The sequence below is a fragment of the Dipodomys ordii genome, unplaced genomic scaffold (genome assembly GCF_000151885.1).
Source record: "Dipodomys ordii isolate 6190 unplaced genomic scaffold, Dord_2.0 Scaffold104, whole genome shotgun sequence".
NCBI lineage: Eukaryota > Metazoa > Chordata > Mammalia > Rodentia > Heteromyidae > Dipodomys > Dipodomys ordii.
The window spans coordinates 2965055-2980332 of NW_012267320.1; the positions used below are offsets into that span (position 1 = coordinate 2965055).

At 40.5% G+C, this 15278-nt stretch overlaps 1 protein-coding gene across 1 annotated transcript in view; it reads right to left on the reverse strand.

Moving 5' to 3' along the window:
* The window catches only part of Mrps6 (mitochondrial ribosomal protein S6), a 57595-nt gene that overhangs the window by 41694 nt on the left and 623 nt on the right, over nt 1–15278 (reverse strand). The window lies entirely within an intron of this gene.

Sequence of the window (15278 nt, forward strand, 5' to 3'; positions counted from 1 at the left end):
AGCGCTTGCCTTGCATTCCTGAGGCCCTGGGTTCAATTCCTCAGCACCACATTAGAAAAAAGCCGGAAGTGGCGCTGTGGCTCAAGTGGTAGAGCGCTAGCCTTGAGCTGAAGAGCTGAGGGACAGTGCCCAGGCCCCATGACCGGACCCAAAAAAAAAAAAAATTAAACTCACATACAAAGCAAATACTTAACTGAGTTACACACTCAGCTCAAGTTACTTTAAATCAATATTTTACCAACACCTTGTGCCAAGCACCGTTATTAATACCACACACTGAGCCTCCTGTTAGAAGCAGGCATAAAATTACCTTACCACCAATTTGCAGACAAGCAATTGAGAGATTGGTGATTCAGCTGAGCAAGAAAGTACTTGCTAATCATGTGTGAGATAACCTTGGGTTTGAATAAAGCTTTCTAAGAACAACCATGGGCATTAACTGGGGTAGAAGAGCAAGAACAAATGCAGGACTTGGAATAGTTGCAATAACATCTACTCGAATGAGAAAATGGCAACTCTAAAGAACAGGACCATCTTCATAATAAGTTTCAGGATGCTATGAGCAAATAAAACTGGAAACAAAGGAATAAGAAACAAATCCTACTAACTGAAGAATAAAACAATCAATAAATCAACATTAACAAGTCCTGAGGCAATAATGTACCTAAGAGATTCCAAGACCCTTAGGTGAACAGGGGGAGTCACTTACAAGAAGCTTGGAATGACACTGGATGGATATCTATGGTCTACAACAGTTCTTGTCTATACAAGGCAGTCTTAATGTGCTTCTTCATGTGATGCTGTCTTCAGAATCACTTAAAAACTCTTACAAGAGAAAAAGCTTAATTTAATCAAATTTCTACCATCAGTTTTTAGAAAATACCTGGTATTAGAACACAAAATTAGAACAAATGTAAAAAGGGAGAGAGACTAGGGGAAGCTATTAAAAAGTAGGAACTTGAAAAACCAAGTAAAGTAATATAAGGATCTTATTTGAATTCAGACTTAAATAAATGATACAGAAACAAATAAGGGAATTTGAACATGGATACCAGATACTGAGGAAATAAGCTTAGATGTGATGAAGGTAATTTTTTTTTAGGGGGGGGTGGTCCGGTCAAGGGGCCGAAACTCAGGGCCTGGGTGCTGTCCCTCACCTCTTCAGCTCAAGGCTAGCGCTCTACCACTTGAGCCACAGCACCATTTCCAGCTTTTTTTTTCTGCTTATGTGGTGCTGAGGAAACGAACCCAGGGCCTCATGCATGCAAGGCAAGCGCTCTACCACTGAGCCACCTTCCCAGCCCCAATGAAGGTAATTTTTTTTAAGTCCTTGTCTTTGCCAAGCATGCTAAATATTTATAGATGATGAAATGGTATGCCTGTGCTTGCTTTAAAGCACTCTAGTAATAACTGATTCAGAATCACCAACACATGGTAAAGCCAGCGGATGATTGTTGGAGAGCAAATTTTTTAAATCATAAAATGGCATCACAAAAGGAAAAAAGAAACTTTTACAATGAAGCAATCTAGTGGACCTCATCTAAACCAAATGACTGGCTTAACATCCCCCACAGTAGACAGACATGCCTCCCAATATAACGCACCTACATCAGTGACCATGCCTGCCAATGACATTTAACCTACCTATACTCAGGAAAGGAAAACTAGCAAAGCCTTCTGCTTTGTCATTAAAAGGCAAGTACAGACAAATCCTAAGTGAGGGATCCTGTAGACTGTGGTCCTGGACTGTTCAAGTGCCATGATCACTGATGGGAAAGGCTTTAGTGCAACTGTTCAAGAAGACTAAACAATTAAATGTATGCTTCAAGATTTAACAGTGGACATTTTTTTGGTGCTAGTCCTAGCCTTGAACTGAAGGCTTGTGACCTGTCGCTGAGTTGTTTTCTTTTCCTGGTTGTGGGACTTGAACTCTAGGCCTGGGCACTGTCTCTGCACTCTTCAGCTCAAGGTGAGAGCTCTACCACTTTAGCCTCAGCACCACTTCCGGTTTTCTGGTGGTTAACTGGAGAGAAGAGTCTCATGGATTTTCCTGCCCCAGCTAGGATTACAGGTGTGAGCCGCTGGTGCCCAGCTCCTAAGCTTTTTTGTTCAAGCACACAGTACCACTTAAGCCACAGCTCCACTTCTAGGGTTTTGGCAGTTAATTGGCAATAAATGAAGATTCTCCAAATCTCAGCTTCCTGAGTAACCAGGATTACAGATATGAGCCATTAGCACCTGGCTTAACACTGGATTTTTATTTTTAACTTGAAAGCACAACTGGAATAAGAATAAATTTCTATATAAATTTAGTATTTCGTACTATTATTGCATCAATGTAGATTTGGAGGACAATGGTTATGCTGTAGTTGTGAAGAAGGCGCTTATTTCTAAATAAAGGTATGTCAAGGTATTTGTAACTCTCAAATATTCCACATAAAAAAAGATTGAGGTAAATGCTAACAAGTAGTGATCTAACATATAAAAAAAAGTATAGCTGGGCACCGGTAGCTCACGCCTGTAATCCTAGCTACTCAGAAGGCTGAGCTCTGAGGATCGTGGTTCAAAGCCAGCCCGGGCAGGAAAAGTCTGTGAGATTCTTATCTCCAATAAACCACTAGAAAACCAGAAGTGGCACTGTGGCTCAAGCGATAGAGCGCTTGCCTTGAGCTGAAGAACTGAGGGACAGCGCCCAGGCCCAGAGTTCAAGCCCCATGACCGACCAAAAAAAAAAAAAAAGTATAAAGTACCCTTATTATATAACCCTAGTAAATAACAAAACTTTAAATGAGGGGAAAAAAAGTGTGAATTAAGTGCCCTTTTAACAGCTTGCTATTTAAAATAAAGAAAACATAGAAGTTGAGTGTTCACATACCTGCTGGAAACCTAGTTACTCAGGTGACTGAGATCTGAGCATCCTGGCTTAGAGCCAGCACAGGCAGAAAAGTCTGCAAGAATCTTATTTCCAAGTAACAAGCTCAAATGTGAGGCTCAAATGCTGGAACAGCAGGAGTGAGCAACAAAGCACAGGCAGTGAGCAGTAAAGAGTAAAGAAGCCAAGCAAGGGTTTGAGCTCAAACCCTGGTACTGGCATAAAAAGAAAACATAAAATACACCTCTAAGAGAGAGAGGGAAGTGTAGGGATGAATGATGGGTATAATAAGGTATTTATTTCCAGTTATGAGTCTTAATTTCCACTTCTGCAAAATGTGAAAACATGTACCTCAAGGCAACATCATGACTAAAAGACAGATGACTAGATAAAAGTCCTGTAGGGGGAAATTACACATTAAACAATTCTCATGCCTATCAATTCATAAGGCTTTCTTTCAGAGCTTTTTAAAAATTCTCAACTGAGTAAATGTTAATAGAACTTCTTTAAGGCCTCTACATGCTCTTGGTCTTCTACCCAAGTTAATGGCCATGTTTCACTCTCATTTAAGTTTTTGCCTTGCCTGAGCATCCAAATTAAAATGAAACTTATACATCGTCTCCTCTTATTCTTTCCTAGTTTTCTTCATAGCCTTTACTAGAACATGCACACTGTAAACACTGGAACTGTCTTGTTTACCTCTCTATTCCTCAAACACATGATAGTTCTGGCACCCAGCAGGCACTCAAAAGAGAGGAAACATTAACTATGGTGTACACTCTTTATACAGATGAAGTAATCAAAGGCAGGACTTGTAGCTTGAGACTGTCCTTGTATCCTGGCTTGGCCACTTACACACTTTGTGATGCTAGGCACCTTCCTGCTGCCATTTGTTCCACTTGTAAAATGTGAACTACACTAATTCTTAAGACAACAAAGATTCAAAAGACAGAAGAAACGCATATCTTAAATGCAAATTCAAGCACACAGCCCTTGTTTCAACCCCTAAAGTTGGATATAACTACCATCTTCTCTCAAAGACTAATAACCACCACATGATTTGAAGAGGTCAAACATCCAACCAAGTAAACTCTGTGGTTCACCTTCATTGGTTTTTTTGTTATTCTTATCCTACTAGGTTCCAATTTTACATTCCTAGAAAAAAGTGTTCCTAGAACTGATACTAAACAGTTTCTCATTTTCCATGTTACTGAGACAGAAAATGTAATCACAAACATCTTCCTGGTAGGCCAGATTCTAACTCTCCCAGGAAGACAAGTTGTAAACACATTTTGAAATTAGATGATTCCTCAGAAAGACAACTTTGGCTAGAAAATTCAGAAATGTTCTAATTTTCCTCAAAGTAATAATACAAGGTTTTTCAAGAAGAAATACGACCACAGACAAGATAATCCAAACAGCATTTGAAAGAAAGAAAATATATATAGAACCAAACTTAACATGTGGACATCAAACAAAAAATTATTACAGACTAAGGCAGCTAGATTTTCAGGGTAAGAAAAGTAGAAAAGTAAAAAAAAAAAAAAAAAATCCAGAAATGGTTTCAGTAGATAATATTGAAATTAAAAGGAACTTGCAATGGTTTCATCCTAACCATTAAAAAAAAGAAATGACATCAGGACAAATTTGTTTTCTTCACTGTTTTTCTTATAGACTGATTTTGCAAAACCTTACTTAGACCACATGAGAAGGGCATTCCTGAAACTAATGTCGCTTCCAGTCTACTGTCTTGGAATTCCCTTACTGGAAAACTGGGTGTTTGAAGGTTTTGAGATCACATAAATCACACAATTCTTTCTTATGACTTAATAAAACAGAATGCCACGGAGTAACAAAAAAAAAAAAAAAAGACAATCAGAAAAACCTAAACGGAAGTCATTTACTCTTTCCAAACAAGGTCATGCAATTTAAAAGGCAAATAAAACCAATCCTACAGTATTCTATCTCACAACATTCCTTTTTAATTTCTTTTTTGAATCAAAACCAATACAATTCACACACACGCATCTGAAAACAAAGTGGAAACACGGCAGATTATCAGGGATGCTAACTTTTCTAAGTAGCAAGGGCTGTCCATTTCACCTGGGATCCACTTCCCAGCCACTGAAACTCAGTACAGCATTATTCCCAGTCTACCCAAGAGAATGTTCTCAAACTGGACTATAGCCACAGGAAGATAGCTGCCATAGCCACACCTAGGTTTCCTCACTTGACAAAAGGAAAGCACTTGGGGCTGGGAAGGTGGCTCAGTGGTAGAGCGCTTGCCTTGCATGCATGAGGCCCTGGGTTCGATTCCTCAGCACCCCATAAGCAAAAAGAAAAAACCGGGAGTGGAGCTGTGGCTCAAGTAGTAGAGTGCTAGCCTTGAGCTGAAGAGGTGAGGGACAGCACCCAGGCCCAGAGTTCAGGCCCCAAGACCAGACCAAAAAAAAAAAAAAAAAGGAAAGCACTTAACACTCAGGTACCAAGTACAAAGTTTTAAAACCTAAAGTCTATCTATCCGAGAGGCTAAGATCTGAGAATCTCAACTTGAAGCCAGCACAGGCCAGACAAATCCTAGATACTCTGATCTCCATTTAACCAGCAAAAAAAGCTGGAAATGGATCTGTGGCCCAAGTGGTAGATCACTGGCCTTGGTGGGGTGAGGGGAGAAGGGAGGGGTGGGACAACCGCAGAAGTCTAAATAAAGACAAAAGTAGGACATCTTGATTCTGGGACAGATGCAGGTAAGTGCCAGTTTATGAGGTCTTGTTCTTGTTTGCAATTTTTTTTGGCAGGAGTGGGGTTTAAACTCAGGGTCCTACACTAGACTAGCAAGTCATTTTCTAGACAAAGTAATCTTTGGCCTACAAGCATTATTTCAAACCAACAAGAGGTTAATACAATGGGTGCAAATCAAATTGTAGGGCTGGGAAGGTGGCTCAGTAGTAGAGTGCTTGCCTCACGTGGATGAGGCCCTGGGTTTGATTCCTTGCACCACATAAACAGAAAAAGCTAGAAGTGGTGCTGTGGCTTAAGTGGTAGTGCATTAGCCTTGAGCTGAAGAGCTCAGGGACAAGGCCCCCCAACAGAGCAAAAAAAAAAAAAAAAAATCAAATTGTACCAACGCTTGCTTAAACGATCCACCAAAGGAGGTTATTCTTAGGAGAGGACCAGAATGGCACAGTGCCAGGTGCATCTGTTATCTGTTTTGGTCTGTGCATCATTTATCAAAATGAACTCCAGGAAACAAAAACAAGTCTTTTTCTTTTTTGCTGTTTTTGTTTTCCTTTTGTTCTATGTACTCACTTATATGTCTTGGCGAGTACAGAGGCACAGAAATAGAGAGACAAAGGGGAAACAAATTCAACAATGCTCCTCACTGGACACTATGCTGAAAATGAGCTAACCTGCAGGTGTGGACAGAAGGGAAAAACTAGGAGACAGTGAGGGTAGGGTGACATTGTCCAAAAAGAAATGTACTCTTGGGCTGGAAATGTGGCTCCGTGGCAGAGTGCCTGCCTAATATGCACAAAGCCCTGGGTTCCGTTCCTCAGTACCAGATAAACACAAAAGGCTGGAAGTGGTACTGGGGCTCAAGTGGTAGAGTGCTAGCCGTGGGCAAAAGAAGCTCAAGGACAGTGCCCAAGACTGGCAAAAATAAAGAAAGATAGAATACAATTGTAACCCCTCTGTACATCAACTTTGTAAAACAAAAAAATAAATAAAAATAAAAAAATAATTTTTAAAACTAGACAATTTAACTCAAAAAGTGGACTGTGAATCATACTTTCTAACAGGTCACACTGTGATACCAAAACTAAAGGTAACTCTAAAGTCTTTGTTCATGGTACCCTATGTAAACACAGATAATCCAGCAGTCTGAGATTGCTATTACTTTTGCCATTTACCTAGTAGCTATCGATTCTATTGCAAATCAATGACGAATTACAAAGACAGGCTCTGTCTATACAAATGCTGAAAGAGTTGAAAGCAGTCATCTAAAGCCTATTATCTAAATAAGAAATTACACAATGAACTCTGGCCCATAGTCATAAAAATATTTTTGAGCTAATTGACATCTTAAAATCTAGTTTCCCCCAAAATCTGGCAGTGAGACTGGAGTGAAGCAGCTAGCACTAACTCTGTTACAAATACTCAAGCAAGAATTGTATTGCAAGTTTGATTTAGTCTAGGATTCTGGCAACATAAACTAACATATATTGAGTTTAGCTTTTGAAGTATCTCAATCACGAAAAGAACTATGGAAAATAAGACAATAAAACTCACTACACTATTCCACTGACACAGTTTTACCCTTCTAAGAGATGAGAAAACTGAGGGTCCAAAGCCAATCCATCCAATGCCACTTTTGTGTTTATTCTACCATACCAGCAATATCCTCACTTGGATCTTAAGTTTTTCTATTCATTTTAGGGGGGAAAATATCAGACTACATACTGAAGTTTTCATACCCCAAGCAAACATATTCAATCAAAAGTACATAGATACCTTAGATATTTTATTTAAGTTTGACACCTATATGTATAATCACTTGCCAACCTTGTTTAATGTATGGGCCAAAGCCCTCGAAGAATGATTTCCATGACTTGGAGTTCATTGTTGATTGATGTTCCTTCCGCTTCATCTAAAACTCTATAAATCCATCTCCTCCAATTTCCAACTCAAATGTCATTAAAGTGGAAAGCTTTAAAGAGCATCCACCCGTTAAAGCAGCCTCTACACAGAATCTCGACTATTGTTACCTTTTCTACCAAACTTAATCACTTCAAGCCACATCTCATTCTACAGCTCACCTTTTCTAAGTCTTTCCAAAGAATCCAACTTGAACTGACTTAATCAGTTCATAATATAGTAAAATCATTAGAAGAATAGGTTACCTGCCACACAGTCATGAAAATCAATACAACTTCTAGGAAACATGTGACTCACCCAGTCCACGGAAAGCACCAACTTGAAAACAACCTACTACAGATCAAAGTAGCTGCCACGAGGCAGCTAACTGAAGATCTGTCATATTCACAACACACAGCAGAAGATAGAAATGAAAACAGACTTGACCCCAAAGAACTGTAATCTAGCAAAGGAAGTAAAATACACTCAACAATTAAGAACATGACACAGAAAGTAAACCACTTGATAACAGGAAAACACCATGCAACTAAAGCAAAGATCCTAATGGTACAGGTCCTTGATATTTAAGTTGAAATGAACTTGGAGAGATATTCATGGAGACAATGTGGAAATGTGGGGAAAAAAAAAAAAGGAGCATTCAGAGAAGCAATGTGATCCAGGTATCAGAGAAAATGAAAGAAAATGATACATATCCATTTGCAATAGCTTTACTTGGTATATGAAATGGAGAATTTAAGAAATTGAGTGGTGAGATTTTTTTTTTTTAATAGGCTGCAGTGGTATTAAGAGGCAGCCATTGATGCCAGACTTTATTCTCAGTATTTGTGAGAAAGACATGTGTCCCAATTTGGTAGCAGCTTGACACAACCAACTAGTGTGGAAATCAGAACGTCATCACTACATAGTGCTAATATTTACTTATCAAAATAGCATCCCAGTTAAATTCTTGTAAAACATCTTAAGACAACTACTTTCGTATTCTAAGTGGTATATTAACTGCCCGCAGCACATTAAAAGAGACACCTACTGGTGCCAGTGGCTCATGCCTGTATAATCCTAGCTACTCAGAGCACCACTTTTCCAAGCCAGGCTAGGAAGGTCCATGAGAATTTCATCACCAAATTACCACCAGAAAGCCGGAAGCAGAGCTGTGGCTCAAGTGGGCGAGCACTAGTCTTGATCATAAATGCTCAGAGTCAGTGCCCAGACCCTGAGGTTAAGCCCCAGGACCGGCACAAAGAGAGGGGAAAGGGGACAGGATAGAGGGGGAGACACCTATAAAACTGCAAGTGTGTGAAACAAGCAACTCAAGACAGGCAAAAAGAAAGCTACAGGCGACTGGGACCTATAAAAATAGCAAGAAGTTGGGGCTGGGAATGTGGCTCGGTGGTAGAGTGCTTGCCTAACATGCACGAAGCCTGAGGTTCAATTCCTTAGTTCCACATAAACAGAAAAAGCTAGAAGTGGCACTGTGGCTCAAGTGTTAGCCTTGAGCAATAGAAGTTCAGGGACAGTGCCCAGGCCCTGAGTTCAAGCCCCATGAATGGCTTTAAAAAAAAAAATTGGAGGGCTGGGAAGGTAGCTCAGTGGTAGAGTGCTTGCCTTGCATGCCTGAGACCCTGGGTTCGATTCCTCAGCACCACATAAGCATAAAGAAAAAAGCCAGAAGTGGCGCTGTGGCTCAAGTGGTAGAGCGCTAGCCTTGAGCTGAAGAGCTGAGGGACAGTGCCCAGGCCCAGAGTTCAGGCCCCACGACCGGACCCAAAAAAAAAAATTGGAAGTAGTAGATTTATTCAAGCCAGATGATAGAAGGCAGAGAAGTGATAAATACAAGTTAAGCACTAACAGGGGCAAGCATGGAAGTAGGCAATTCACTGTGTTTGGAACAATACTGAGTTTATTGCACCAAAGCTGCATCTAGGCTACAACTAGCACAGAAGATCTATCAGCTTGTTCAGAAAACATCACATCACCTATACAGCAAAAGGAACAGCATGGAGAAAGGAAGGAATCAAAGCAGAAAGTCAGAGAACAGCACCATAGGAAAACAAATAATGACTATAGAAAATTCATGTGTACACTGTAAATCAGGGGGCAGCAAATTTCACCTGTAAAAGACCAGATAATAAACATAGGCCAAGGAACAGGATTATGCTTCGATGTAGCTCCACTCATAGACTGTGAGATTTTAATTTTAATTTTCATGTGGCCATAAAATATTGACCCTTTGATAGGTTTTTCCAACAACAGGCTGTAAAAGGTAGGGGTGTCAGGACAAGTCTAGCTTGTGTGCCATCTCCTCTAAGACAGAAGTTCCCAAGGACAAGACCTGGACCTTTCCAAACTCCCAAGCACACTTTTCCTTTAGAAAAACTAGTTACTTACCAGACATGCATCTGTCTAACTCCATAAAGCTGACTCTCCTAGATTAAGAGGTAACAACACATGTAGATGACAAACCTTTTGGTGTTATTGCTTTCTCAAAAGAAGTACTCAAAGGCTCCTTATCTTGAACAGAAAAACTCAGGAAATTAGAAATTGATTCTAATAGATGCCAACATATTTTTATACATATGATAATCATACCACAATATATCACTCCCTCTCTACCCTTCCTTCTACTTTCATGTTAAGCCAAGCATCTGTATTCAGGTTTGAGGTAAGTTATGCCGGTACTACAAAGAGCAACAGCACTCGATTAAAAAAAAATTTTTTTAAGGAAAAAAATTACTTTATACCTTCTTTACTGCTTTTGAACATTATTTCATGGGATTTTACAATCCAATAGGTAAGATTCAACAGCACTGTGTATAAATACAACCTAGACTTTAAAAACCTACAATAAACATCAATAATGAATTTTGTACAAGTAATGAACTTTTTTTTTTAACGAAGAGCAGCATATCAAACTTCTGACCGTCTTCACATATACAAACCACATCTGGTGAGAAAGAACTCCTTACCCCCAAGCCACTCCTTGTATCTTAGCAGTAGCTCAGGGTCAGGAGCAGGACTCCTTCTTCAAGCACTTGCTGCGGCAATAAGCTGTAACCCAAGAAAACTTTAATACTAAATGTAAATATAACATGTAGTTTCAAATAGAAAGACAGAAGCTCAACTGTTTGGGGAGAGCCCAACAGAAAGAAAAGTAAAGCAATTTACAAGACTGCCTTAAAGTTTCCATTGAAACTGATGTGTCCATAAGCAGCCAGCAAGGATTTCAGCATTTCCTATCAAAGGTCGTCAAGCTGCAATGACAAAGGGTTTGGCCAGCCCCATACATGAGTTCATTAGTAGCCCCCTCACCTCAAATTGTCTCCAAAGCCATGCATCAGTGGCTCACATCTGTAATCTTAACTACTCAGGAGTCTGAGACCTGAGGGTTGTGGTTCAAAGCCAGCCTGGGCAGGAAAGAGATTTTTATCTTCAACTAACCACCAAAAAAGCTAGAAGTAGGTATGTGGCTCAAGTGGTAAAGCACTAGCCTTGAGCAAAAAAGCTCGGAGGCAGTGCCCAGTTCAAGCCCCAGGACCAGCACAAAAAAAAAAAAAAGGAGAAAAAGGCACATGTTTTGTATTACTTTCAGAATATCCGAGCTGAATAAAACTCTAAACTAAACACAAACTTTGACAGGGTTATCCAATCACAAAGGCTTGAGTGTAGAGAAAACAGAACTCTTGAGACTCATTCAGAAAACCTGTTTCCTACATCTTACTACATCTAATTACCAAGTCATATGTTATATTAAAGAGTGCATCACAAAATTCTTAGCCTATAAACTATGTTAATGAGCTTTTGTAAAATGTGATCTGCTTCCCATGGAAATTAAAAACAAATGGGGAGACCAGGAGTAGTGGAACATGCTTATAAGCCCAGCACTCAGGAGGCTAGCTCAAGGCTATCAAGTTCTACTAAGCCTCAAAAGATCTTGACTCAAAGAAAAGTGGGAGGAAAAACACTGAACATAAAACTAACTCCATCTGTTTTAATGAAGTAGTTATCTACTTCTTTCATTTCTACTTTAGAAAACATGCAAAAGATATACTATTGTACACCTATCCATCAATTAAGCTAGTTATTAAACCATTCTCATATAAAAATCTGAGTGATGACATTATTCTAAGAAAAAATATTTTCTCAGAGCATTCACAAATCTTAACCCAACTGTGATCAGCTTCTGAGCAAACACAATCTAGACCTGATAACATATTCCTAGAGAATATGAAAGACGTACTATAAAGATTTTTCTCCCCAAAATTCCTCTTCCCACACCCATTCCAAGTCTAAAAAATGTCTATTTTTCTAAACTCCTCCACAGTATGCAGCATTATCACTCATGTATTGACAATTCACTCTTTTACCTAGCAGAAATTAAATACCGATCTCCAAACTCCAATTACAAAGTACAATCAAATGGCATCAGCCATCTTTCCAGACTCAAGAACCAGTATCCACTGACCTGTCATAATGCACAGTTCCTGGACCCCTTAGCCACCTGACTGCTCCTTCTGCAAGGGTGGGTCAGGAAAGGCAGGAGAGTGCTCACTATCTCATAGGCAAGCCTTTTCTTGTAGAAAGGGTTTCCACTTGAGACTGCCTGAAAATCCAGCTTTGGTCTTTCCACTGCAGTTTATGACCACCTGCATCATAGCCTTGGAATACCATGTTTTCCAGAAATGAGTAAAACTCTTCTGATACTATTTGACATAAGGATAACGGGGCTTCTCAAATATTTAGAGACTCTTCTGTAAATTCAGCTTAAGACTACTCTAGGCAATTACTTTCTCAAATACTTGTCATGTTTAAATGACTGGTCCTCACCTTAAAAGCCCTAGTTTCACAACTCACAGGGTCATACTTCAGAATTTAACCACACTTTTATCTAATTTTTAGTGCTAAAGCAAAAACAGAGAATATGGAAATTACAAGGTTTTTGCACACACATATTAAGAGTCAGTGGTAGAATGCTTGCTCCATATGACAAGGCCCTGGGTTCAATTCCAAGTTTGGAGGGTTGTAAGGGGAAGTCTTGGCCAATATTCAAGCTGAATGGGACCTGCAAATAGATTTCTTGGAAGGACATCTCCACACATACATGCATAAGTGTGCAAGTACAACAAAAGCACAGATTCACTACAATCAATTGAAAACAGAAATTAGATTGACTACATTCATCACCTAGTTATTCTACATACTAGACCCCAAAAATCTTCCCACAGGACTCCCCCAATGTTACAACAGATAGGTGAAAGGCTCAACATGGTGTCTTTAACTTTAAACTCTGTAGGCTCAATTTTAAGGAGTCACACTGGAGGAACTGGAAACCATTTTCAAAACTTTGGAAGGCTAAAAACAGGCCTGAAAAGCTAGTCTCTAAACTCTCATCTGCTACAAAAGTTGCATATCTCCTCAATTCTAAGACATATAAAATCATTAGGGCTGTGCACGAGTGGCTTTGGCTTATGCTTGTCATCCTGGCTACTTGTCACCCATAAACTGAGACCTGAGGATTGAGGTTCAAAGCTAGCCTTGGCAGGAAAGTACATGAGATTGTTAAATGCAATTAAACAACAAAAAGCCAGAAGTGAAGCTGTGGCTCAAGTGGAAGAGCCATAGCCTTGGGCAAAAAAACTAAGGGACAGTTTCAATACCCTGAGTTCAAGCTCAGGTACCAGCACCAAAAAAAAAAAAAAAAATTATGGGAAAGGGAAAATAGAAAAATACCAACATATTAAGAGGCCACAATGCAAAGTGGTCCTCCTAAAATCTACAACTATGAAAATTATGCAACTTAAAATTGAGAATTAACAAAGGTGTCTGCGTCCCTGTAGCAGAAGCATACACTGCCTCAGGTTGGAACTAAGGCCTTCAGGGCCTGCTAAAGGTATACAAACCCATTTTAGCACTCTACATTTAACAAATCTACAGTTAACTTTGTAATTCATTTTCCTACCACTTAGAATCCAACATTCCTAAATTGAAAGCAAAGACTGTCTAAAATCTCTTAAGTCTGTAACAAACTACATAAACAAAGATAAGTTAACAAAAAAGTAGTGTTATTATTTAGGTCAAGGATCAAATACAAGTTGTACCAATGTTTATCTAGAGCCACAGGTGCCTCCTCTCAGCCTCAGAATGGGTATCCAGCTCCTCCTTTCATCCTCATCTAGGGAATTGTCCCGGATTATAAACTTTCTAAATGTTGGGGGGGGGGCTTAATGCTGCCCTTGGGAAAGGATTTCAAAAACTATTAAAATTACACTTGGTTTATCTAATCTTGAGTATTACACACAAAAAAATTACATGCTGCTTTTACAGAATGTGTTTACATATATATTTATATCACACATATTTTTTTCTATGGCCTAAGACAGTTCTAAGCAACTACCTTCTCAAATGGCATTCGCATACATATACAGAAACACACACACAAAGTATACAAACAGCATGGTAAAGAAAATGGTTTTAGTCAATATACTTGAAGCTATGTTAATCAAGGAAAAACCCAGTCTTCATTTCAAAGATTTATGAATGAGCTAATACTATGCACCTAGATCCTGCCTCTTTGGTAATCACCTGCCGCTTTCTAAAACAAGGAAGGTAAACAAGAGGAATTTCAGTAACATTTCCCAGATTGTGAATCATTGCCTAAAAGCAGAATCACAGGGCTCAAACACTTCTATCTAAAAATGTTCTGTTTTTAATAAAGTGTCCCTCCATTGTTCCAATCCTTTATAAAAGGTGCATTTCCTCCTAAGGAAAGAGGAAGGTGGAGATAGAGAGGTATCAGAGGCAAAACAATACAATCTTCTTCCCCAAGGCAGGGACCAAGCTTAGGGACACAATGGCATGCCTGGCCAGCCTCCCTGTACCCCATCCAACAGGCTGGCGTCCCTTCCCAGCCAACCCTGTGAAAAACATCCCTCCTAACCACCTCATGCTAGTGACTGCTTGGGGGTTTCCACGGAGCCCAAGCTTAAAACCGAATCAAACTGAACTGGTCATACTCTTCTAAAAAATGTTTGATTCAAACAAAACGTGTTCACGTTCCCCAGCGCCATACAGAAGAAGGCTGTTTCCAAAGTTCAGACACAGAGATTATCTTCTTATACCTGGTTTTGGTGGGGTGGGAGTGGGGGGGGGGGGGTAAATAGCGTACAGCACACTCTACATTACCGAATTCTCGGAAGGACGGGGATTTCGGCGACGACTTGAGGAGTGCAAGACCCAGAACAGAGGGCGAAGTGCTGCCTCCAGCCGCCGGCCTCTGTGCTGGACCACGCCGCCGCCAACACCTGAAGAGAACCGGCTGCTGGTTCGATAACCATCCTCCACACCTGGAAGCCCCTACCTCAAGATCAATCAAAAGCAGGGGGGGAGAGGGAGGGAGGGAGGAGGAAGAGAGGGAGGGAAGGAAGGGAGGGTGTCTTCGAAGAGGCGCAAGCCAGGCAACAACTTGGATGAATGAACCTGGGCTAGGGGCACGGGGGGCAGGGTATTCGCTGAAGTCAAAAACAAAAAGCAGGAGACGTCCAGGATGCCTGCTTGGTAACGGGAGAGCAGGGCGAGCGGGCGGAGTAGATCACGGCACACACACGCTCTGGAGGAACGTTTTATTGAGCGCCGACGTTGCCAAGGCGGCCGGAGGGCGGGCGCGCGGCGGGGCCGGCGACGACGAGGCTTCACGGGCGCAGGTCGGAGCTGAGCTGGGCGCTCTCCCGCGTGTCCTCCCGCGGACCTTCCACTGGAC